Here is a 25,736-nt window from a genome sequence, read left to right as displayed (position 1 = left end):
TGCCATGTTGTGAATACGACAGACATTCCAACTGAAGAGGGTGTGGGGCGGGGTTGGGGGAGGTGGGAATTGTTGGTCACATCGCCCCCCTCCAACTACAGATGTCACAGCAACGTACTTGATGCCTGCAGTGTCTTCCCTTTCCTTCCCTACAAAACCCCACATGCTAAGCACACATTCTGTTCAGAGTCCCTTTCATCCACAATATCTGGAAAAGGTTTTTCCTAGATCAGGAGGTATCCCGGTCATGGTTAATTGCCAAAAGACTCAATTGATAAAAAAAACTTTTTAAAAAACAAAAAACTAAACACAGGTCAAAATCAGTTCTCAACACAAAGCATTTGTTAATGACAGCTCAAAACGAACTCCATCGTATTAATACAGCACTCTATTCCCTCCTCTTCCAAGTTAACCTTCGTTATTCTCACTTAAAGTGGACATCATGCAACTTGTCTACTTGGGTTAAGAAAGCACTCTAGTGTTTGCCAAACCATCCTCAGACTTCAATCTAAACCCAAATTTTGCTTGCAGATAGACGGAACTCATACAAAGCTTTATAATTGTAGGATTCATCTTTGTTAGTCAGTCACTTAAATGGAAACACTGTCAAAATCCTGTTGTATGAAATGATTTAAGGAACATTCTCTGAGAGCAGCACTTCCAATAGCAAACAAACAAGACTTCCTCTGGCAATGACCCTGACACCCTGCACGTTGCATCTGACACCTGCAGTAAAGGGCAGGAACTCAGTTGGCTTTCATCAGCTCTTATAATATTAAAGAGACTCTTCAAAGAATTCATTCTATAAGCTAAGAACATTCCCTTTTGCAAAATTATTATGTCATAAAAGTTAATACTAATCTCTTTGTAAAGAAGTGAGCACATAATTCACCTGGATGACATATGAAGCCATGAAGTGCCAGAGAATGCAAGTTGAATTTCTAAGCAAAGCTGCAGTTCATAATCTCTATTGAAGTCATTCTTACATTAACGCCCAGATGCACTTGGTTGGTTGGTTGGCTTATCATCCAAAGAGGATTCTGTAAGTATAAATATAAGACGTTGAAAACTACCTGAAACATGAGCAGGTGAAGAAACTGAGGTTCTGTAATAGGCATATAAAAGGGTCAATACATACTGACCAAGTCTGCAACTCTTTCTATTCCCACATACAAACAAATAAATAATAATAATAATAATAATAATAATAATAATAATAATAATAATAATAATAATAATAATAATAATAATAATAATAATAATAATAATAATAATAATAATAATAATAATAATAAAAGCACATCTGATCATTTCAAAATTCATAGACACAAACCCTTTCCTGGGCTGATCAACTTCAAACCATTCTTTGCTGTGGAACAGAGGTGTTCCCAACTGGAACATTCAGGCCACAAGGAAGGTGGACTCTAGAGGAAGCTGGGGCACTCAGTTTTGGTAACATGAATATTCCAGTTCACCTTTAAAGCACAAAATAATATTAGACCTCTCAGTTCACTCATGCAGAACTGCTACTATGGAGGAGGGCAAAGCCTGGAAGTTCTTCAGCAATATTCACCTGAAACAAGAGGAGGCAATCTTCCTAGACTTGAAGAGCAAAGAACTCTGAATCAGTCCACAGAAACTGTGACTTCTGTGCTGGTGCCTTTCCCTTCCAAACTGACTTGGGTCCTCCTCCTCCTCCTCCTCCTCCTCCTCCTCCTCCTCCTCCTCCTCCTCCTCCTCCTCCTCCTCCTCCTCCTCCTCTTCTCATACCTTTACAAGACCACACTGACCCAGTCCTTGGGGCAGATGTCACTGCAGAATCAATCTTCCTCATCCCAGCAAGAGGAGTAAAATACAAGGGGAAAAATAAAGGTTATCCAAAACAGGAACAACTGTTACCCAGCCCTACAGTCTGCATAACTGTTGCCAGTAAACAATCCACCTAAAGTGATCAAAATAAATTCCAGATACAAAGAATGCTCTGAATTTCGAAATGACTCACAAAAACATTAAATTTAAGAAACAGAAAAAAAGAAGAAAATTGTTGCCAACCACCTGACCAAAGTCTAACTTTGCACAAACAACTACTTCCTCCTATTGAGGGACATCCATCATAAAGGCAGCATTCAGTGCTACTACTCACAAACACACCACACCAAGTCTCCACTCAAATGCAGACTGTGGAGCCCTGCAATCTTCGAATAATTCACAAAGTCCTTTGATGAACAGTTTAAGAACCAATATGTCTGAGTCTTCCTAACTATGTGATACACAATGGAAATTAAACTAAAGTGAAATCTCATTGACAGACTTTATCCAGTAGCATAGCCCAGTCTTTGAACCTACAAAAGTTAGGTCAATAGCAAGAGACTAGCTAATGACTGGCTATCCACTGAAAAAAAGTCATCATTTTAATTACTACTGAGAAGTGAGCTGCATTATACAAAGATATTAAAGCAAACAAGTTAATCAGGCATATGTCCTGCAGTGGTAAAAATAGAACACTATTCCTGAGTGTCTCAGTCCTCAAAACCTCATGATTACGATGAGAAATTAAACTCAGGGTTTCTTACAACCACCAAAATAACAGCAGGACAGAATATAAAGGACCTCCTCAGTGGACAATCAGGAAACACCACAGGAAGGATTTTCAAGAACAAGAATCCTGGGAGAGAGAGAGGTATTAAAACAGTCTACAACACAGATCAATGTTCCCTATATTCAGACCGCTTACCTTCATTCATAAGGACAGGTAGGAGGTCTTCCTGGTGGTTGACCAGGCAATGACTGCTCACTTACATCTCCTATGGAAGCCGAGAGGGAATTCCTGGGGTGAATAAAGTACCTCTTCTTGTCATTGTTGATAATAATTCAGGGTGACACCTCTTCCCCTGGAATAATTCAAAAAAGAAATGATCTGCACACTCCAATACCAAAAACCATGAATAATAAAATAATAAAAAAGCCTTAGATTAACACCAAACACAACATTCTATTTAACATTCCTGAGGGAACACCACTCATCAGCAATGTTTATAATCACCTCAAGTTGAGAGACCCCTGTAATCACAACACTTTATGATAAACTTTGAAAAATGTGTAATTCGATGTACCTTCATGCAACATTTCAAAAGCATACAATCAGCTGAAATATTCTTCCAAGCCTTTACTTACTTCAACTATTCATAAAAATGAAACAAAGAGACCCTAACATGAGAGCAGTACCATAATAATGTCAACTGCTCTCACCACTCAGGAGAAAAGCCCTTTGCGTGGAGAGCAGCAGATGCCCTGCATATCATGCACCTCAAAAAGAGACACCTGGAGCGACAGAGTCGTGTGCCTGAGTCCAGTAAAAATGCTCTGCGCATCAACAGCAGTTCTGCAGTAATGTCTCTTAAGTCATAAAAAAAATCATCTGAATGTCAACTGCACCTTAATGATAAAGTGCGCCTGTCTCTCTCTCTTGCTGTACTACAAAAGTAACTTAGTCCAGTCTCCTAATTAACTCCAATTCTTTAGCACAATGATAATGTTGGACTCTGTTAATACATGAAAAATCATCTGCATATCAAAACGAGTCCAGTGATAATGAGATTAGTTCAGGAATAGTAGTGCAGTCCAGACTCTTAACTCAGTCCAAATGTGGCTGACGTCATGAGTGCACAAATAATGTAGGAAGGAAGGAAGGAAAGAAGGAATAAAAAATTTGGGCCAAAGGCCAAGCACTGGGACCCCTGAGGTCATTCTACACAGAAACAGAAATTAAGCGTTAAAAGTTTTTAAACGTGTTACAGGAGGAAAACCTCACAGCAGTTGCATTATAGAACAATTGTTAGGAGACGGTGGGAAAAAGAAAAGATGGAAGAAAGAGAATACTTTGAATGACAGTTTGAAAGTCCAGTAACTGGAATGAAAAGGGCAGCAGCTGGGGGCAAAGGGGCACAGCAACGAACCTTAAGCAATGCCTACAGTGCACTGCATGAGGAGCACTGATGGCACTACCCCTTACTGAGACCAACAATGTAGGCCTATTTCTTACTTCAGCACAAATGACCTGCATATCTAGTGCTCCAGTCTCTAAATTCAGTGAAAATGTTCTGCACATTAAAAACATCCCAGTGTTAATGAAGGCCTGTCTAATTCAGTGAAACGGCAGCCAAATGGGCAGTGAAATCGCAATGAACTAAACAAGAAGACGAGTATTGCGAAGAAAAGAAAGGTTCTCTGGTAAAGCCCAGTGAAGGTTTAGGTGAAAACAGGTGGAACAACAAAACCTCGATGAAATTCTTTACTGTTATGCGAAACTCAAACCTTACTACTGGCAAAACTACAGACAGAAATGCAATGAGTTTAATCTTTCCTACACCTGACTAAAGATCTGAATCCTACTCTTACAGAAGTTGAATAAACAACAATGGAATTCATCTTCTGCAGTTCATCAATGATTCTTCAGATTTGGAAATAAACTAAGTGTTAAGTGTCCTTGATTCCTCGAAGTGCATTATAATACATATTAGAATATCTGGCCTATGCAGAAGTTTCACAACATTTTTACCATTGAGAAAATTACTACCATGATCAGTAGCCATTTGACGTACTTCAGGTAAAATACTTGACGAGGCCTTAAATTACCTCTATTTACCTAGTCACATCTGATCTCTTGTTTCTCATCATCATCATCACAGTTTCCAAAACCACGATATTCAACCCTAGATGACAGAGACAGGGAACTTCTATCAAAGAACAGCACTGCTTTCCTACCTTCTGCTTTACAAGACTTTGCTCCTCTGTCCACTTCTCCAGACTTCAGATTCACACAAAGGGGTTCCTTTACTTCAGGGACCATGGCTTTTGGTGCTAATAATCTTCAACACTTCTGAATACATGATGAATGATACAACCTGTAAAATAACTTTCAGTCAGCATTACAAGTCTTGGTCATTACAATACAAGTACAAAGTGTTAGCTTTTAATATAGATACATTCTACAATTATAAAAGAGCTTTTACTTCAATGAGAAGTAGACAGACATCTTTAGCATTACAGCTGAGGATGTCTATCATTCACACAGACAAGAGTTCCAGTTACTTTGGCACGAGTGACATTACTTCACGAGGACATGGTTGACTTTCTTGAAAGCAAACACCATGACAGTCTCTTGAGAGTGAGAATAACAATCAAATCACCCAAAAGACTTCCACAGCACTTCTTCGGTTGACTGAGTAGTACCTGCAACAGCTTCCAATCACTAACTTCACCCAATATGTCACTTCCCTTCATTAATGAAATCAGAACCACAACTTGCAGAAGCAGCATCGGGGACCTGTCAGGAGACTTACACGTATTCCAACCCCTACCCCCTCTCAAAAACATCGGTTTTCCTCTGAGGTCCTCTGAATGGCAGGATAAAGAGGGGGGGGGGGGAGTATCTATAAATGGCCTATCAATTAAATGCATAAATGAAAGCCAGACCAATTTAAAACAAAAAAGACATAAAAAGATCATAGGCCATTTTATAGTCCTGAAAACAACGAGAGTTCAGTGGAGGAATCTAGGATGAAAGGCTTCTCAGTTTATTAATACATCATACAAAAAACGTTATTATAGATATCAGGCCTCTGTTAGGCATCAAACCGCGAGACGATGTAGATGGGGGGAGGGGTCACTTTGGGGTGTGGCCTAGGGGCTCCCTCCCCCCTGACCACAGAGGGAGGAAGGAGGAGGCATTCCAGCAGCCGGAAGACCTCACGAGACCTCCTCCCTCCTCCTCCTCCTTTTGCCTCACCTTACCTACCACGTTAAAGGACCTTACCTGAATGGGGATGAAGGGGAAGGGGCGCTTGGCCCTACCGCCCTCGCCTGGAATAAGGCTTAAATATAGAGTAACAACAAAGCCATAAAATAAGAGAGTAAAGGAGCCGAATTGAATCCTACCAATGAGAGGAGGAGGAGGAAGACCACATGCTGGTGGTATAGGCATCTGTCCCCCTCTTCATTACTTCTCCTTTCCCTTTCAACAGACAGACGTCCATTAAACCTTCTACCCTCAACTCCCGACACATTTGGAAGAAGTCTCTCCTGACCTCAGCCTCGAAGCAGAACGACGGGAAAGAGGAAGGAAGCCATTGTGCCACTAATTTGACGTCTTGCAAGTTGCTTCGTTTGTCGTCAGCTCACGGTGTGAAACCATTTTTTTCTCTTGCTTCAGAAAATGAGGCAAAGGTATTGCTAAATAATAATGCCTATAATAATAAATATTCATTGTGTCAATATAGACTAGTTTTGTGTCTTTGAATTGAAAATCTTTTATATCGTATATAATATACAGCAATTATTTAGCCTCATTTCTTGTGTCAGGAACTAGCCTATAATAGGCCTAGTTTTACAGTACTTAACAGCTGAACTTTAAAGGTAGCTATAGGGTTTAATTCTCTTCCATTTCCTGACCCACAAAATGAAGCAAAATAATCAGTACAAATTGATGACCCTGATCATGATTTCATGTGTGGAAGTCATCTTGGGGTCAAGAAATTTAAATTCCAAAATCTTGAGACTACCAAGGCCCATATTATATGCATTAGATTATGAGTTAGTAACTTGCACAAATTGTTTGGTCTCATTTCATGAAGCTGGAAGTTGAATAGAGCTTTTTTCTCACATTTTTAGCTTTTTCACAACATCTTGCATTGGTCTGGATCTACTGTAAATGGAATACGACCAGGATTAAATAATATATTATTGTAAGATAAGAATAAGAGAGAGAGAGAGAGAGAGAGAGAGAGAGAGAGAGAGAGAGAGAGAGAGAGAGAGCTCTAATCATTGCTTTTTTTCACCATCTTGTCTGATGGCCACATGGCCAACCAAGGCATTAGTTTGCCTTGCACATATCTCGCAAGCTATTTTGTTTTGATTAATATATATATATAGTATATCCCCTGTTTGTTGGTTCATAAGTTTACTGCATTAATTTATATATTTTAAAATGGTCTGTGGTCGGTAATTCTTGCTAATTTTGATATTAGTTGCTTAAAGTAGTGGGACATCAAGTGTCATGGCGGACGATTAGGACGTAGCATTAGACCTACTATAGTATTAAATTGCAGACCGTTTTTAGGACGGAAATCTACAACAAATCCTCGTTGTTTTACATTCGCCGTTTTGGCAAACTTCTTTGCGCCGATGTTTTTTAAGAAAAAGAATTTATAATCGAATGATTTGCTGGCGCAGATCACTCAACCGTTTGCGTAAAGTAGATTTAGGAGAAAGAGTTTTTTATCTGTAAATAATATTACCATCCGTTGTGGAGTGAAGCTGATGTCATTATGTAAGGGTTGCTACATCATTCAACTTTGGATTCCAGTCATTATCCCATTATGATGGGAATCTATTCCGGTGTTTTTTCCCGCGATTTGAAAAGTGACGAACGTATGTCTTTCGAAATTTTCCCTGTTGTGTTTTTGTCGTTTCATTTCTTATGTTTTTGTAGTTTCATTTTCATTTTTAATTTATTAGTCTTAAATTTTTTATAATAAAATCCTCGTCCAGTCTTTGCCAACCTGTTTGGGAGTTTTTTCCCCTTTTTTAGTGGTCTGTCCCATACACCAAGATGGCCGACCTGATAGATAAAAAAGAAACTCGTGACTTTAACAGACGATAATAATTTAATTTGACGTCAATTCACTTACATTTTCAACCTCAATGACGTTAATTATTGGCAGAATTTGATCTGAATCGGTTACTTTTGAATGAACGACGTGAATATCGTGAAATCGTGCAAGCCGAACAGCGGCTTGAACCGGCCCCAGAGATCGTCGTCTCGGGAACAGAAATGATGAAATAGAATCAAGTATGTTTCTAATTTTTTTTTTTTTTTTTTTTTTATCCCGGGACGAGTTTTGTCGTTGCAGAGATTTTCTGCCGTCGCTCTAGAGGCTCCGAGTGCCCCATTGAACTCGGAATGCCCGTAACCAACCTGGTTTGGTGCCCTGGCCGAATAACCATTTGGTGGCGTTGAATGCTGGGTATTATTCTATCCTACGGGAACCCAGGGCATGGCAACATACCCATTTCACTCATTTTTAGCAGAGAAAGAGAGAGAGAGAGAGAAAAAAAAAACTTATAATAATGATATCCAGTGCTGAAAAAGCTCAAAAATCTAAATTGGAAATTAGCGCTTTTGTGGATCCCAATAGACCTATGTTGCTACTGAGCCGGTGACACTCTCTCTCTTTCACCGAACAACAAGGGAGCGTAAACATGACTATCGGCCTAGATTTTCAATTTTGTTCCAGACTAGTATCCGAAAAGTGCCTCTCTCTCTCTCTCTCTCTCTCTCTCTCTCTCTCTCTCTCTCTCGTGGTTGGAATCACTGGGGGGAATAAGGTGCTATGATTCTGGTGACAACCAGATGCTCATTAGGTCGAAGATCTTATTGGAAATCGCGAGATAATCAACCTTAATATCACGATCACTCGTCTGTCGGTTTGTGACGATGATACATGGAGTTCTGCTGTGTGTGTGTGCGCGTGTTTGTGTTGGTGCCGCTCTCCTACATCTAGTCGTTATTACCACAGGTAATACTTGTAAGTCACTTCTCGTTTCCTTAAATGTTAAATGTGTAAATGAATGAATGTCACAGACTGCATAACTGGAACCGTAGCAGTTAATTTTAGACCTATAATAGTTACTAAAATGCCTGTCTCTCTCTCTCTCTCTATCTCTTTCGGACGTTGTCTTGAGGGACATGAATTAGAGGGGGAGAGGGAGGGATGATATATCTCTGCCAGGGTCTCCGATTAGGATGGTAGGAGGAGGAGGAAGAAATGGGGTAGGAGAAATTGCTCGCCACTCTTTTGACGAGTCTTGAATCATGTGACATCTATTGACGTATTATCTCATTTATAGTCATGGATTATTGCTTTCCTTCCTTCCTTCCTTCCTTCCGTCCTTAGACTACTGATTATTCTATTCATTGTGGTCGTTATTGGTCGTTTCCAGTCATTTCTGACTAACTGCTGCTCAGTGGGAGGACCACCTTTGTATAGTTGAGTTCAAGCTCTTAATTGTTGTTTATTCGCAAATATTCACTTTCTTGATAATGCGTTGAAATTCCTTCTTGGTCTGTTGCCCAAAGTTGGTTGAATTTGGCCGGTTGATATTGCAACGTCCCCTGGGTTGAATTTGCAAGGGCAGACCGCCCTTACGTTAAATGTTGTAGTACTACAAGTTCAAAGTGTTCTGCACTTACTTCAGTTGCTCTCAGTATATTATTCCATTGTTTTCCGTCTGGGGAGAGAGAGAGAGAGAGAGAGAGAGAGAGAGAGAGAGAATTTCCCTCTTTTTAAATTAAAATTCAAACTACCCTGGAAAACTGATTTACAGTGTCATATATATTTGTAAGGATATTAGTTCGTTTTTGCAAATTGCAAAGTCTTAGTATAACAATTAAGTGTGGATAATGTAACAAGAGCCCAGATTTAAAACCATACTTTTTTTTATCTTTTATTTAAAATATTTAATGCACAATACATTTTTTATTACATATGTCAAGAAGCAATATTCATTTTATTTTCCATATACAGCACTTAATAAATCAAATAGCACTTATTTGTATACAAAAAAATTTACAAACATTCAGCGTAAAATAATTTCATCACATTTTTCAAAGGTAGTCTTCAACCGAGTCACATACAATAATTAATACCCTTCTTGAACAGAATTCGAGTTAACAGACCGTAAGTGTTAAGGGGAACAGCATCGTACAAAATTTAGGCAGCCTTTTCTAAAAAAATTATTCCATATATTTCCTTGAGAGTACCTTGCAAAAGTTCTTTTTATATGTATTCCGCAAAACCCATCTATCACAATTAAGTTTACCCTTAAGATACCTTATCAAATCAGACAACGACATCTTTTTCACTTTACCCACCCACATTGCATACAAGTAACCTGTCAATAAAACTAACGCACTATTATCATCTCGTTTCAATTTACAGTGGAAATTAAACATTAAAATCTTTATAAAGTTATCCGGGCCCATACCACAAATCTCCACCAACACTTTTTGAAAATGCAACAAAATTGGCTTAATTTGGTTACAAAAGTAAAAAATTATGCAATATAAATTCTGTTTCACTGCAGTTATCACATAAATCTGAGCTTTTAATGTTTAAAATCTTCGGTCTGTGGTTTGTTGCCAAAATCCCGTGCATATATTTGTATATAAATTCCCTCTCCAAAGTACTTATAAAAGGAACATTAATACGTTGCCAAATCAATACCCAATCTAGTAGCGGGTAATCACTCTCAATGCTTAGTTTTAAAGACAATTTGAGATAATAGTAAGCTGCCTTGTATGTAACATACGGAAAGTTTTTAAGCCTATGCATTTTCCTTATCACCTCAATGGCACTCGAATAGAACGACGGTGTCACATAAGATACGTCAACTATAACTCTTAATGACAACAAATAACTAAATCTAAGTTTACAATAATACACACTCAAACCAATTCCACTTAACACATCCTTTAATACAGTGCAGCTGAAGATAGCTTGAGTTTTGTAGTACACATCAAATATTCCCAAACCCCCTTCACTTCTACGTAAACACAACGTAGCCCTTTTTATTGGATTGTACATCCCCTTCCAGATGTACCGAAAGATACATGCATTAATCTTGCAAATATATTTCTTTACTTGGGGTAACGTATGGGCCATATACCATACTTTTGATAAAATCAAAGAATTTATAATTACTCTTCTGGAAAATTGAAAATTTCCTCATACTCAACATATTTACGGCAGTTTGAACCTTATTCGCGATGACAGACCAGTTTTCCTCGTGCATCAAATCAAAGTTATAACAAAAGATAATACCAAAAATAACCTTACTATTAACAACCCGTATCCACTCCAGAGGCCAATCCTGCCTGTTAATCCAGTTGCCCAAACCTATCATTGTAGTTTTTTCTTTGTTAAGTCTAGCACCTGTCGCGACTTCAAAGTGGTGAATGAGCTTGGAACAAGATGTTATCGAATTGGTTGTTGACACAGATACGTAAGAATCGTCAGCAAACCCTTGTACTTTCACGACTGTCTGATTTGGAAGACTCATACCAATTATATCGTTACTTTCTTGAATTGCCTGATAGAAAGGTTCCTGAAAAATACAGAATAGCAGCATAGACATAGGGCAGCCTTGCCTCACCGACCTCTTGACAGGAAAGGAACTGCTTAGACAGCCATTAATACTTACACGACTTACACATTGTAAATATAATATTTTTATCAAATCAATCAATAATCTCTGTCGGAACACCAAATTTTGCTAACACCTCATATACAAAACCAATAATATGCACTCTATCAAAAGCTTTTGACCAATCGAGACTCAAGATGGATGCATCTACTTTATTTTCATTTGAATAGAACATGATGTCTCGTATGGTATTGTTACACTGAACGATCGATCTCCCTTTGACTGCACAGTATTGCTCAGGGGAAATTATGTCTTCTAATATAGACTCAAACCTTTTTTTTATAACCTTGGCAAAAATCTTATAATCAGTATTTAACAACGTTATGGGTCTCCAATTTTCTGTTAGAGCAAGGTCACCTTTTTTTTGCATGTAGTTTGATTACACCTACATCTGACTCCTGGACATTCGCTTTACATCACATACATAATTTAATAGTTATGAAATCCTGTTTTATAATATTCCAAATTTTTTATGTAAAATTCAATAGGGAGACCATCGTACCCAGGGGTTTTCCCATTACACATTTTTTTCACAGCATTACACACCTCCTTTGACTGAATCTCAGTAGATAATAAAGCTTGTAGGCTTTGACCATTCAGCACTGGTCCACACCTGTCCAGAAAAAAGGTCATATGCTGTCGGTCACCTTCAACCAAACGAAACATTTTCTCAAAATATTCCCTAATTCGCACAGAAATCGCATTCGTCCCCTCAACAGTCTTCCATTTTAAGATTAGTAAAACAATTATTTATTCTTTTAGTTATCTCTTTGCCAAGCAGATAGGAAGAAACTCTTTCACCTTTCAACATCTCATCAGTTTTTATCCTAACCTTCACACCCTCCAAAAACTCATTCTGTAGGTCACAAATTCTCTTTTTCAGTGTTTGGATCATGTCGTACTTATCCCCCGTTCTATAATGGACATCATTTAATTGTTGTAACCTCCAATGTAATAGGTTCAGTGAACCATATTTTTCCCGTGAAATCTTCTTGGATAATTTAACAAAAAAATCTTTACATCGTAACTTTGCCCAATCCCACCATTCCAACATATCAGGAAACTTACATTTGTAAGATTGTACCCGTTTCCACAAGTCTTGAAATTGCTCTTTTATATTATCAGAATCCAAAATTTTTACATTTAATTTCCCATAATCTGTTGATGTTTTTAAGTCAATAACCTTTATACTCAAGAGGACCATATTGTGATCTGAAAAACTAATAGGGATTGTTTGTGCTCTCGTAATGTGACGGAACAAATTAACGGTGTAGATTCTATCTATACGAGACCCATAATTTTCTTTAACATACGTATATTCCGGGATACCTCTAGAAAAATGATAATTATCCTTTAACGCTAAATTATGAACCAGAGTACCAAGAGCTTTGGACACCAAATATCTATTATCGTTGCTACAGTCCCTGAGACATGTCACACAATTGAAATCACCACCAGGGAATCAAGATTGTGTCTCAGAAAAAAGGTGAGGTCATTCCCAAAAAACTCCTCTCTCTCTCTCTCTCTCTCTCTCTCTAGTCCTCCCTGAACCTGTAGGGGCATATACATTTACAATCGGGATAATGCAACCATTAATCTTACCCTACCCTAACCCACCCGTATCCGCCCGTTACAATCTGTCTGTTGACAAAACCACTATATCCTTCTTTCTAGAAATACAGAACATAGTCTCCTTTTAAACAAACCGTCGAGTTTATAGATGCAATAAAAATGACCATTCACAGCAAGGTCATACGTCCTGTGCAAAGAAAAATGTAATCCAATCAAATCCTTTCTTTAAAGTTTGCCCAAAAGTAAAAACAAAAACATTTAAGTTGTCTCTTCTTCATCTTCTGTAGAGTCTAGGCAAAGGCAAGGACAAAATCACCAGAAAAGCGGGGATCAGCTCAAGACACGTCCGCTCTGCTCCGAAGCCCTAGCGCGACCCTCTTTTTATTTATTTATTTATTTGTTATTTATTTATTTTTCGATTGATTGTGAGTTATCTGGCGTCACAACTACCAAGGTCACTGACGACGAACAATGTGCAATGAGAATAGGACTCTTAAAGGGAGAGTGATCCTGAGGGTGAATGTATCGCTAACCGCACCTAAACGCGTCACAAAGACAAAAAAAAAAAAAGAAAAAAACAGAAAAAAAAACATTGATACCTATAGAGACAATTGTTTTAATGGAACACATATTGAATGATCTTATATCTTGTGTATTGTGTGCAGTGAGTCACTGCCGGTTGGTAACTTGGATTATGTTAGAGAAACATTGTCACTAATTACTTTGTATTTACACATTTACCTGGCAACATACTATGGTTTATTTTAATTAAATAAGTCACTATGTCTCTAATGTGCATTATAATAAAGACGTTGTCAAATTTACTAATAAATTTCTGGGAAAAAAATTCAGTTTGATACTCCATCATGAAAAGTAGTGTTTTTTATATCTTTTATAAATAGAAAAAATATTACATTTCATTTACATAAGTTGGATGATATAAAAATTATTACAAAATTTATATAGCAATATTTACAAATTATTATTTATTTACAAAAAATTGATTACAAAAAGAAAAAAGTTAGAATAAAAACCAATATCCTTTTCACTGAAGAAAAGTAGTATTGATGATTTCATATTACAATAACACCAAAGGGACGACAATTAGTGTTACATTGAATGTTACGTTCAGTCTGTCGTGTTACAATCACATTGTCCAGAACTGCAGTTGTAACAACTGAATAAGTAAGTTTAAAGTTCGCAACAAGCATCTGCCGGCGGTCAATCTTAATGACTCGTTAAGTGTTTATCAGACATCGGGTTCTTGAGGCGACTATTCGACTTTTTAGACTGAGGTGGTCGGTAGGGGGTCTTGCCTTGTGAGGGGTTTCCTAAGGAAAATCTAGAACTCCTGGGGTTGTCCCATGCTGAGTGACCGTGGGAACATTGGATTAACTGTGCGGTCCTGACTCCTGTAGTGTACCCTTGAGGTATTTGCTTTACCTTTTGACCTGAGAGACCCGGCAAGTCCCGCTACCAATTTCGACTGTGAGCGTTTAGTGTATTTAGTGCCAGTAAGTGTTTTTATATTTATACTGTATTTTTGGTAATGGTAATATTTTTTAAAATTAAAAGTGAATGTTGTATTCGGTGTAATTACTCTAATACTAATTCTGTTCACGATACAAATATGGTGTTTAGTACAACGGTAATGAGTTAGGTTTGTAATGTTGGGGCTTTGTCAAATTAATTCTGGGCTTTGCCAATTTATTTATTTTTAGCTGATAGGTAAGATGGAGAAGAAGAGAAAGGGCAGTTAGTTAGCTAACCATGTAGGGAATAGTGTATAAGTTAAATATTAATAAGAGTAATATAAAGTGTGGTTTATCCACAATTTTATTTGGGTTTAAGGGTAAGGGCACAATTTTTTCTACTATGGCCTTAATATTAACCTATTTCAATAATGATCTTATTTTATATTAACATGTTGAATTGTACAGATTTTAACGTTAATGTTAACTTAATGATTTTGCTATATATTTACGTAGAAAGTTCTACATATTACTTTTCACAAGACATTCCTTGGAAGTATAATGGTTGAGGTTCATCGCGATGAATATATGAAGACATTCTTCTCCACCATCTGTGGTCTTTGTTGTTTGGGTCAAGGTTTCTCTCTTCTGCTTCCGATTCTTCTGTCAATTCACTATTGCACTAAGCTAGTTTACTCCGTATACTGGTTGCCAGTATATATAATCTGATTATTTGCTTCTACTTTGTATTTGTGTATTTGATCTATATTCAGATCCTCATATTCTTGATTGTTTCTCATTGCAGACCTTGATATTTTTTTTAATGCACTTATAATTGGAGGTCGATGCTAAGCACTTGGGTATTGGATATTCCATTATTGGTCTGATTAGACTTTTGTAGAAATGGATTTTATTTGTTCATATTCCTATAACTTTTTAGCTTTGTATTCTGTGTTCTTGCTATTCTCAGTCTTTTTGCGACATGTGTTTATATTCCTCTTTGTCCAAATTGCATTACTATAGTAGCTATTCTTGCGCTTTTAGTCAAATTTAGTGGTTGTTGGTCTAATATTTGTGCAGGTTTGTATGCAGATAGTGATACCAGTTCGAATTTGGATTTATTTGTCTCTGATTTCCACTTTTTTCAACTTATTTATTCTTTCAATTTGGCCCATTGTTTTTTGTTACTTGTCTACTTGTCTTTTTCAAAGTTGGGTCCCTTCTTCATGTTCGTTTTTCTGGGTGTATAACTACTTGAGTTATATCATCTGCAAAGCAGACATCAGTACAGTACAGTACAGTACAGCAATTTCAACTATTAGATTCCCGCTGATTGGAAACACGCACTAAGGCAAGAAATATATGGAAAACGTCATAGCACTACAGACACTTTGATTAGAAAACTGGATAGAAAATTAAACAACCTTATCGACAACAGAGATTGGACCATTAATGCTAGAAGTGATTGTGTGGTGAATTTATCAAGCAAACAAATTAGTGATAATGCAGTGCTTGCATTAGGCTTTGGGTTGTCTTTCTTCATTTGTAACAAACCCTCAGCTTTAGCAATAGCGACATCTCTATATAAGTTTGAAAAATACTGCGACCTATCACAAAATCATTTATACATTATCAAAGGCATGACATATAGTGCTACGTATGCCTATCATGAAAATAACTTCCCCGCTCGCTACAGAAAAAGTTTAAAAGAATTGAAGACCAAAGTCCTTATTGACTCTGTGCTAGAATATTTAAGTAATGAACTTGTATTGCATGAATTGCCTATCTCCATTAGTCATATAATTTCATTGATTAAGTTGTGTATTTGTGATTGGAGATATATTTTTAATGGAGAATATTACCAACAAATATTTAGTATGGCCATGGGTAACCATTTATCACCTCTCCTTTCAAATTTATATATGGAATTTTTTGAAAAACAGCACCTTCCGAATATCACACTTGTCCCCTTAACATCTTAGTAGTCTTACCTGTTGGTATCGATGTAAATGAATGATTGTCTAAATTGAATAATTTAGTTCCATCCATGGAATTCACTGTTGAAATTGAAAATAACAATGTCATCCCTTTCGTAGATGTATTAATAAATAGTTAATCTTTCCAATGTAAATTCAGTATTTATAGAAAACCCACAAATAATTTAACATGTGTACATTTTTATTCTGGCCACCATCTTAATATTAATATTTCAATTTTTATCTTATATGTTCTTACGTGCTTTGCGTATCACGAGTCCACAATATCTTGACCAAGAAATAGAATACAGAAAAAAGATAGGAAACGGTCTCTGCTACCCACCTCATATAATAATTGATTTGTTATCAAAAAGCTCACAAAAAGTTTTAGTGTTGCTAATAATGAAAAAGAAACCCCTAAAATATACTTAGTTTGCCTTACTTTCGTGGATTTGAAACCCATAAAATCAATATTTAAATAGTTTAAAGTTAATGTAGTGTTCTCTTATAACCATACCATTAAAGATATGCTAATTAAGAATAGCCCCGTAACAAATAACATCATTATTTACAAAATTCCTTGTAAGGATTGCCCATCTTTTAACGTCGGTCAGTCAAGTGAAAATTTGTGTACGTATTAAGCAGCATATGTATTCAGTTAGAACAGCCCAGACTTCAAATGCACTGTTTATCCATCTGAGCGAAAAATCTCTGAATAAATGGGGGCGATACCTCTGTAATTGCTAGGTCTAATGATTGTTTCAAGAAATTTACTGGAATCAGCAATTATACAAATCACTAATAAAAACAACGTAAATCTTAGTCTGGATATTAAGCCTAATTTTACTATGTTGTGCCTAAGTAAAGGGTCGTGTTAGACCGAAAGTTCTTGGCGCTCTCGCCTTTCATTTTCCTCCGTAGCAAAACCTTTATTTAATATAATATGCAGTAAATGGTTGGACCTGAATAAGCAGAATCCTTGTGGGACTCCTCTTAGTAACGGGAATATGACTTCGTTGCTGCTGTTCGATCTTTGAAGTTGCATAGTATTTCCTCAAATGCCAAGTAGGTTGAGATGTAAAATTTTGTATTTAATTCCTTGTATAATTACTTTGTCAAATGCCGTGGCTATATATCTCTACATAATAGGTTGCATAGGTGCTTTCTTCTTTGTGATGATAGTGCAATTCTCTTATATTGTTGCTATTGCAATCTTGGTTCATCTTCCTTTTCTAAATCCATATTTGTTTATATTGTGCAGTTGATTGCCTTCTAGAAACAACCTTAATCTGTTGTTAATTATTTTTTGAAATATTTTGCCAAATATTTTTAGTGATGATATTGGTCTATAATTCTCGACCAGACAAGTATCTTTTCCTGTTTTGGGTATTTAAATCATTATTGCATTCTTGAATATAATTGGAAAATGTTACATTGTGAGACCCCAATTATATCTCTCAATTTTTCAAATGCAATGTCTGGTAAATTTTGAATTATGGCCTTGTTAATTCCACTTCCTCCTGGTGCCTAGTTTAAGATTTTAAATTAGTAATTTATTTTCTCGTATCTCTTATGCTCCTTGTTAGTGGGCAGTCTTCATCGAGTTTTGTTAATATCAGATGTATGGTGCGGATTTGTTCTGTGTCGATGTTGTTCAATGAATTCCTTAAATAGTATTTTCTATGTTGGTTGTCGAAATTTTGGTTATCCTCCTGCGTTATCTGGAATATTTCCTGCCAGTAGGCGTTGTGCAGTAATTCTTTTTCTTGGTCATCATACATTTTCTCATTCCTATGCTTTATGTATGGTAATGTATGAGTTTTGCTTCCCATCAGTCTTGAAACGGAGTTTTTGGGTTATTGTATTGTATTTGTGTATGTTTTATTAGGTCTTCCGAATATTGATGATATAATCTTGGAGTTTTCTTGTACTAACTGTTCTAACTGTTCTTATACCGATACGTATATTTTATTTAATGTGTTGTTCCGACCTGGTATAAGTAATGTATTTTGGATGTTGTTGTAGTTCCATTTTATTATTTTAAAATTTGCCACTACTAATAGGATGTGGCAGTGTAGTGTATTTATTTACGTATGGTATATGATTTATTATAGCTTCCTGTGTCTATATTTTTGTACCATTAAAGTTCTTTGTGTAATATTTCTTTTATTTATATTTTAGTTGAATTCTTGTTTGTCTACTCATTTTCCTTTCTATTTAATTTTTGAAGCTTTCCCAACTTTCTCTTTTTATATTTGGTATTTCTGAAGATGGAATAGTTTATTGGATTAGTTGACAATGTGATTACTATTGGTATATGATCAAAGGAGATTGCTGGTCCTTTCGTAATGGCAATACTGAGGTGAATTTCGTTATTTCCTAATATTATATCTGGCTTTCCTTTTCTGTTATTGGTACGGAAGTATCCAAATCAGGTCCTAAGTGAATAAATCTTTTATTTATCAATCTATTTCTTGATCTGTGTAATTAGATGCCTTTATCCAAATAGTTGGTGTCTGGCATTTAGATCCGCAATGAGATAGGTTGGTTCTCTCCTGCTCATTAACTCATGACCTCCGGAAGTGGGAAATAATGTCTCCTTGGCGGCTGTTAACCTGTCTTGATCACTATCGGTCCTTTGTTAGTTTGAATCTGGACTGCTAAAATGTCGTCTTGGAAATCTATTTTTATGTCTAATATTATTCTTAATTGCTATTGCTATTCCTGCAAAGGGTTCATCAGCGAAGTCTTGCATATATGTATTACACCCAAGCATTTCATAGTTTAGTTTCATATCGTGTTCATTGATTAATATTACGCCACGGTCTTCTATATATTTATTGTATAATTCTAATTTGTCTTCCAGTATTTCACGTTGATGAATTATTTTAATCCTCTAATTTAGTCAATTTGAATTAAAGTGGTGTAATAATTTTTTTTACCTTTTTTCCGTTTTCTGGTATTCCTGGCTACTGGCGTAGTTTGTTTCGACGCTGAAGTTGATAATCCCTCTGGATTCTGCAAAATGGGAGAACTGGAGAAATCTGATTAGCTTAGTAATGAGGCTTGCGTTTTTCATTTAATTCAGGCTTTGCAAATTTAACTTCATAATGAAATTCAACAAATAATTAAATGAAATGTTCAATTTACAGGTGGCCACTGTTGGTGCTGTCGAACTCTTATGCTTCGAGCTGCTGGTGACGGTGTTCGGTTCGGTTCCTTACCGCCACGATGAACTGTAAACGTTAGATTGAAGAACTGAAGTCTGTTATCAGGGTTTATGATTTCTCCTCCCATATGGACTTCAAACAATCGTTTAAACACTATAACATTAATGTGACAATAAGTGGCAGTTATAACAACCGTTTGTTATTTATTTGTTCTTCGGAATATTCATAATGTTATTCACAAGGTCTGGAAAATATTCACATAAGAGCTATAATCTCTTATTTTGGATTGTCTACTTAATAGGCCCTTTTGATTATTGTAATTTGTTTATTACGTCGACAAATTAGTTATTCATCCACCTATCAATTCAAAGTTTTTATATTTTTTCAATTTAATCCAATTTTTGCATAGATCTGACGACATGCAGGCATATAGTTATGGCCAGTGATAAAGTAATATCAGATCTATAAAGGCAGAATGGTCATATGCTCTACACAATGTCCAACACTCACTTGTATTTCAATGTCTCCTCTCTCATTTTCACTTATTTTTTGGTCAGGAAACTTTAGTAAAAATCCATATTCATTAGCGTAACATATATATATATATAATATATATATATATATATATTATATCTTTCTAAAACATACAATAAATAGATCGGTATTAAAAGTAAAAATAATAAAACCGAGCAGGTTTTGATCGCTTTAATTAGCTAGTTATTTTTACATCTAATATCAAATATAGTAAATCCAATAATTACGACAATTCCTTCCTATTCACAAACGCGCCTGGTCTACAATTAATTTTTGAAATTCACAATTAAATCAAAACGCCAGCCGGCGTCTGATCGGCCTACGAAGTGACGGTTTTACTGCAGCTGCTGTTTCTTCCTCCTGTTCCTGCTCCTCCTTCGGCGGGGAGAAGGTTGGCGACGGAGGCGGAGGCAGAGCAGCCAGGAAGTCCACAAGGCTGAAGGTTCCTCGTCCCTTGTCAGCCCCAAGATGCTCGAGTCTCCCTCTTTTCTGCCGAAGTCTCTCTGCTTCCTCTTCGGCCAAAGTCTGCCTCGGCCTCTTTGCCTTTCGTCTCACGTCCTCCCTCCAGTCGGAGACGCCGCCAACGGTTTGCGCGGGAGCTTTTGGTAGGCAGGTCATGACAACGTCCTCCACCACCATCACTCCTCCACCAACTGCTGCTGCTGGAAAATAACAACACCAACTATCAGACGATAAAGGGAAAAGTAAACATAATAAAATAGGTAAATGAAACAAATTTCGTGACTATGTTAGGCCTATGAAATTTGTTGCTCCTTCAAAGATTGTTTGCAATAAAATGGAGCACTTTGTTTCAATGAATGTATCAGTAACCATTAAGAAAAAAGGTCTATATTTAATAAAATTAAATAATTCACTTAATGAATAAATTGCAATGAATTGCTAAGACCCCATGCACTGTAATATTTTTTACTATAGTACTTGAGTCTTAAAACCAAAATAAAAAAAATCCGAAATTTACCTTGTACGTACTCCATACTTCCTAAGTCGAACTCTGAGAGTAATCCTGTAGAAGGAGACGGGAGACCGTCTATGGTGACACCAAGTGAGCAGAGGTCAAGACTGCATAAGAATTTCATGTTGTTGGAGTATTAAGCTGGCTTTATGCCAGCACGGGCTTTAGCTAATGAGCAGCCCGTAGGTCTTTTGAATTATTTTTAGGTGCATTGGTGATTTAAGGATATGAGGCGATCTTTTTATTTATGATTTCTATGGAATATGCAGGTGGAATGTTATGAATTCAAAGGTGAATAGGCGAGGTTACAAACCACATTAAACCCTTAGGTACCCATTAGTAGAAGATAAAGATCGATAGTAGCGAGTCAGAGATGGCCAGTAAGGAAATCGAAAAATTTATCGTCGTAGAAAAACGGAAAAAAAAGCACACAACTCTATTGAGTTCAAGTACCATATTTCACTTTACGATAATAGAAAAAAAAGCGCCTATCGTTAGCAATAGAGAATCGACGAGAGAGAAAAACGAAATATTATTAGTTTTAGAAATAGCAAAAAAGTAAACTAACAGCTTAAGCAGTAGTTAGTGACTGTTGAAATATTCGATCGTTAGACGTGAGGCGGCCGAAAAACGGAGGGGAAAGGAGGATTTAGTAGTAGAAAAAGCAGTTAATGCTACAAACTGGACTCTCGTGAAACGGTGGCATTTATTCCTGGGTTTTGAATCTATGTTCTTCTGTGAGGAGATCATCTGGAAGACTGATCTCTAGGTCCAACAGTTCGTGGACGAGCTCAGAGAACAGTTGATGATCATTGCTATTGTCATTATTGTAAAAATGAAATAGACTCCTCGTAGGTCAGCAGGAACTTTCTGGTTTGGTATTGTCCTACGAGGATGTAGTCGCTTCCAACGTTCACGGTTCTGAGTTCTGGTTTGTAGGTCTGAGTTTGGTTATTTATCTTAGCTATGAACTCCTCTGTTTGTGTTCCTGCTTCTTTAAACAAAACGGGAGCTACAGCCGGTGTCTCTGTCTGCATCTCTTCTTCAACTGCGTCTTTTTCTGTCTGGGTTCCTGCTTCGGCACGAGCGGGAATCGACGTCGTCGGTGATGCAATCTTACGGGGGGTGACCTGAGGGGTTGGGGGAATATCCGTAGGGGGAGGAGGTAGAGGGGCGGGAATTCGGCGGTAAGGAGAAGTTGAGGGGGTGGGGATGTAGTGCCGGGATTGAGGAGGTTGGGAGGAAGGTTGAGTGGTTTGTGGTGCAGGAGGCAGGTTCGTTCTTGGATCGAAGCTGGGGTTGCTTGGAGTTTTCTTGGGCGGTGATGGTTGCCGAGGCCTTGCAGGTGGAGGAGGGATGCCCTTCGCCTTCCAAATCCTCTGCAGTCTGAACCAAGCATGATGTTGCTGGCTGCAGTTGGGGCATCGGGCAACTGTGTGGCCCTTTTCCTTATATTTCTTTAAACACTCTTCTGTTTGGTGTTTCAAGCTGCACACTCCACAGATGTGTTCTGATTTGCACTCATTTTTATGGTGGCCAGACCTCTGACACTTGAAGCATCTTAGAGGCTCTGGCACGAAGGTTTCGGACTCGTAAGTGCCTAAAATTCCAAGGCTGACCCTGGCCAGAATTTGGCCCTTAAAAGTTGCCTCTATTTTTAGTGTTTCCTGTCCGTCCTTGGCTGTACATCTCTTGGCGTACATGATGTTGGGCACCTCGAGGACTCGATCGATTGTAATATATTTGGGGACTTTGCAAATCTCATGCTTGATGATTTTTGTAGCAGGATCGAGTAGCAGGCACAGGTTGTCGTTCTTGAGGTCTGCAGATTTCTGGTCCTTGGGAGTAATGATGAATTCTCCCCTTAGGTTCGGTCTTGCTGTGAGGTTGGCTCCTGGATACTTCTTCTCAAGGGCCCGGACTGCAGTGTATGAAGTCTGGCCCTCGATTGTGACAGCTTTAAACTTTGGAAGTGCCGGGAAATCCGCAAAACTCGCCGTATTCGGTGCCGATGTCGTAGGGAGCTGGGTATTCTGAGTGGAATTTGGTACCAAAGTCTTCTTCTTCTTCTTTCTCACTAAGGCGAACCCTTGCTCGTCCTCCAAGGGCGGGTCCTTCCTGGGATTGCCGGGCAAAAGGGGTCTCTTCGAGGCCATACTTTGTCAGAAATAAAGGTTTATTTTTGGCAAGAGTGATGTCGCAAGGATGACGAGTTACGTAATGCGTTGTGGACGAATTTCATCGGACATCGAGGTTTTATACCAAAACTCAGCCCTTGAGGCCACTTTCTCTTCCTTTGGATGTCGTTTTCTTAAAAAGGCGGTAGACCCGACGTGATAATCCTTTCGCAAAATCTACGAAGTTGACCAAGGCTTCTCCCCCTAAACCTTAATTGCTCTGTGGACGGAATTGTTCTTGGAGGATTATTGTCTCCCTAGCGCACTTGGTCAAAATGAAACCGCAACGGAGTTTAGAGCTAATTTATCTTTTAGAAACTTTATCGTCATCAATGAAGATATTTGAGTATAAACTAAATAAAATTTAAATGCTAACTATCACTCTTCATCCTTTAAGTGTAAATTCACATAGTTTTCAATAATTATTAGGCTCGTTTGTCTTTCTTTGATAAGTAGAGTTTTTTCTTTTTCGTTTTTTCTTGGATCTTTACGCATGGAACTATAAACATGGAATGGACATGCGTGTATAAATGTATTAACGCTGATTGTCACTGCGCGGCGCCACAGGAAAGGGTGGAGATGTTGCTGAATGAAGCTATTACAACATCGTCTTGCAGACGACGTTATCTTTAAGCATCTTCATGATGTACTACCTGTGAAAAAACGTCTTCAATTTTTAAACTATCCAGCAGTTCCTTATGTGAAATATGTAATATAGAGGGAAGTGCTATTCACCTTTTTTATTTTTGTAAAAGAACTGAACCAGTTTTCAAATGGCTGAGAAGTGTACTTAAAAATATTTGTAATTTTGAGCAGGAGAACCATATGAAATTTTTATATTTTGACTTCAATACCAAACCGATATGTAGGAGGAATGTGTGTATTTTTATTTTTTATTGTCCTTCTTATATATATACGATATGGTGTACTAGAAATGATTTTAATGGTGGTTGCAAATGATATCATAAGGTTACTTTTATAATTTATCTTCAGTTAAAAGCTCTTGAAAAGCTCTTTCCAATGAAGCACGTATATGTCTCATACAATAGAAATAATCATGCAATGTAGCCATGTGCTGAGACTGAGTGATTTCATGTCTTGCCATGGGGGGGGGGGGGGGTGGGGGGGGGGGGGGGGTTGTGTAATACATTTTTACCACTAAAGCCTATTGCACTCCTTATATTTATTATCCTTCTAAGTATCACAGTCTTTAAACTCTAATTTGCATTTATGCGCTACCTAGGTCTTATCACCTTGGTATCCAGTCTGTGTCACCATGACACAATGGACTTGAATTGTAATTATGTTGCCTTATATCAGTCATTATTACAAAAAAGAAACACCTGTTGATATAATTTACTTTTACAGATCACTCATTAATGTCAGTCTTATCTAATGTTGATAATTTTAAGTATTTTAAATGTATTATCATGTAGACAGAAATGACTAGATTGAATAATGTGTACTACTAAATTTACTTTAATAAAATGCAATAAATGTCATAGATGACAAGATATTGTCATGGAAAGTTAACAGATTATGCTCCAGCTGGGCGAGGTGGGCATTAATTGTGATAGAGGCCGACTTTCCACTAAATTACAGAATTTGCAGACAATTTTATGCTAAATGAACAAAAGCTAAACTCGAAACACTGGGCATTACTGCCCCTTGAAGAGGACAAGTTTATTGCATTTCTTGCGAATGCTTCTACCCTGCAATGCCTAACTGTGGTAATAGCGTAAATCAAAGTTAATGCCCACAACCAGGCGAATCACATCAAAGTAGTGATTTATCTACACCAAAGGATGACTGCTGCATTGGCGCCATAACAAAGCGCTCTCCACCCTTTCCATGTTTATAGTTCCATGATCTTACGTACTGTCTAAGCTGGTTCATGATTGCACATTTGTCATTTGAATTCAGTCTCTGTGTATGGGAAATCTCTCTCTCTCTCTCTCTCTCTCTCTCTCTCTCTCTCTCTCTCTCTCTCTCTCTCAGATTTCTTTCATTTTCAAAGCTCCATCTTGAGTTACTTCTTTGGAGAAATGTTTATAGTTATAGACATTTTAGTTTAAAACTTCCTTTGTTTGAGAGCTGATTCTTCCGTTTGTGTTGAGACCCAAAACCGTAAGTTATATAATTGTTTCTTGCTCATCATCGCCTTTCTTAATTTATATTTTCATATATTCTATTCCTGATAATATTATCATGAAACTACCATTAGTTATAATGAGATGTGTTTCTTAAATAATGTTTTTTAAAGTTATTTATTTATTTATTTTTTAGAATAGAGAGTCGATATCCTTATTTGCGCAATGAGTTAATAAACTTAACAGGTATCCTATCCGCACGATAATTCATTCCTAATGAACCTAGGAGGGACCATAGCTCCTCCTCTGAGGCCTTCATTCCCATTCCAAACCGGTATCAAGTTCTAGCATATCATTCCAAAATGAAATTAGCTCTCCGCTTGAGTTGATCTCCGCCTATCTGCCAAATCTGTAACATCAACAGAGAAGTAAAACAATTTTTCCCATTACGCAGAATTCTAAATCAATTTCATTGGTTCACGACTGAAAAGTTTAGTTTTAAGTGTATTT

At 37.3% G+C, this 25,736-nt stretch overlaps 2 long non-coding RNA genes across 2 annotated transcripts; one reads left to right on the top strand and one right to left on the bottom strand.

Moving 5' to 3' along the window:
• Positions 1–395: 395 nt before the first annotated feature.
• Positions 396–6,710, bottom strand: LOC135199302 (uncharacterized). Its single transcript, XR_010311039.1, has 3 exons — positions 4,765–6,710; positions 2,735–2,891; positions 396–1,040 (listed from the first exon to the last, which is right to left on the bottom strand). It is a non-coding gene; the product is annotated as an uncharacterized LOC135199302 (long non-coding RNA).
• A 7,477-nt stretch (positions 6,711–14,187) lies between these two features.
• LOC135199183 (uncharacterized) lies at positions 14,188–20,053 on the top strand. Its single transcript, XR_010310957.1, has 2 exons — positions 14,188–14,348; positions 19,435–20,053. It is a non-coding gene; the product is annotated as an uncharacterized LOC135199183 (long non-coding RNA).
• Positions 20,054–25,736: the final 5,683 nt, after the last annotated feature.

Source organism: Macrobrachium nipponense, chromosome 25 (assembly GCF_015104395.2).
Source record: "Macrobrachium nipponense isolate FS-2020 chromosome 25, ASM1510439v2, whole genome shotgun sequence".
Lineage (NCBI taxonomy): Eukaryota > Metazoa > Arthropoda > Malacostraca > Decapoda > Palaemonidae > Macrobrachium > Macrobrachium nipponense.
The sequence above is the reverse complement of the archived record's forward strand: the minus strand, read 5'-3'. Positions and strand labels throughout refer to the sequence as shown.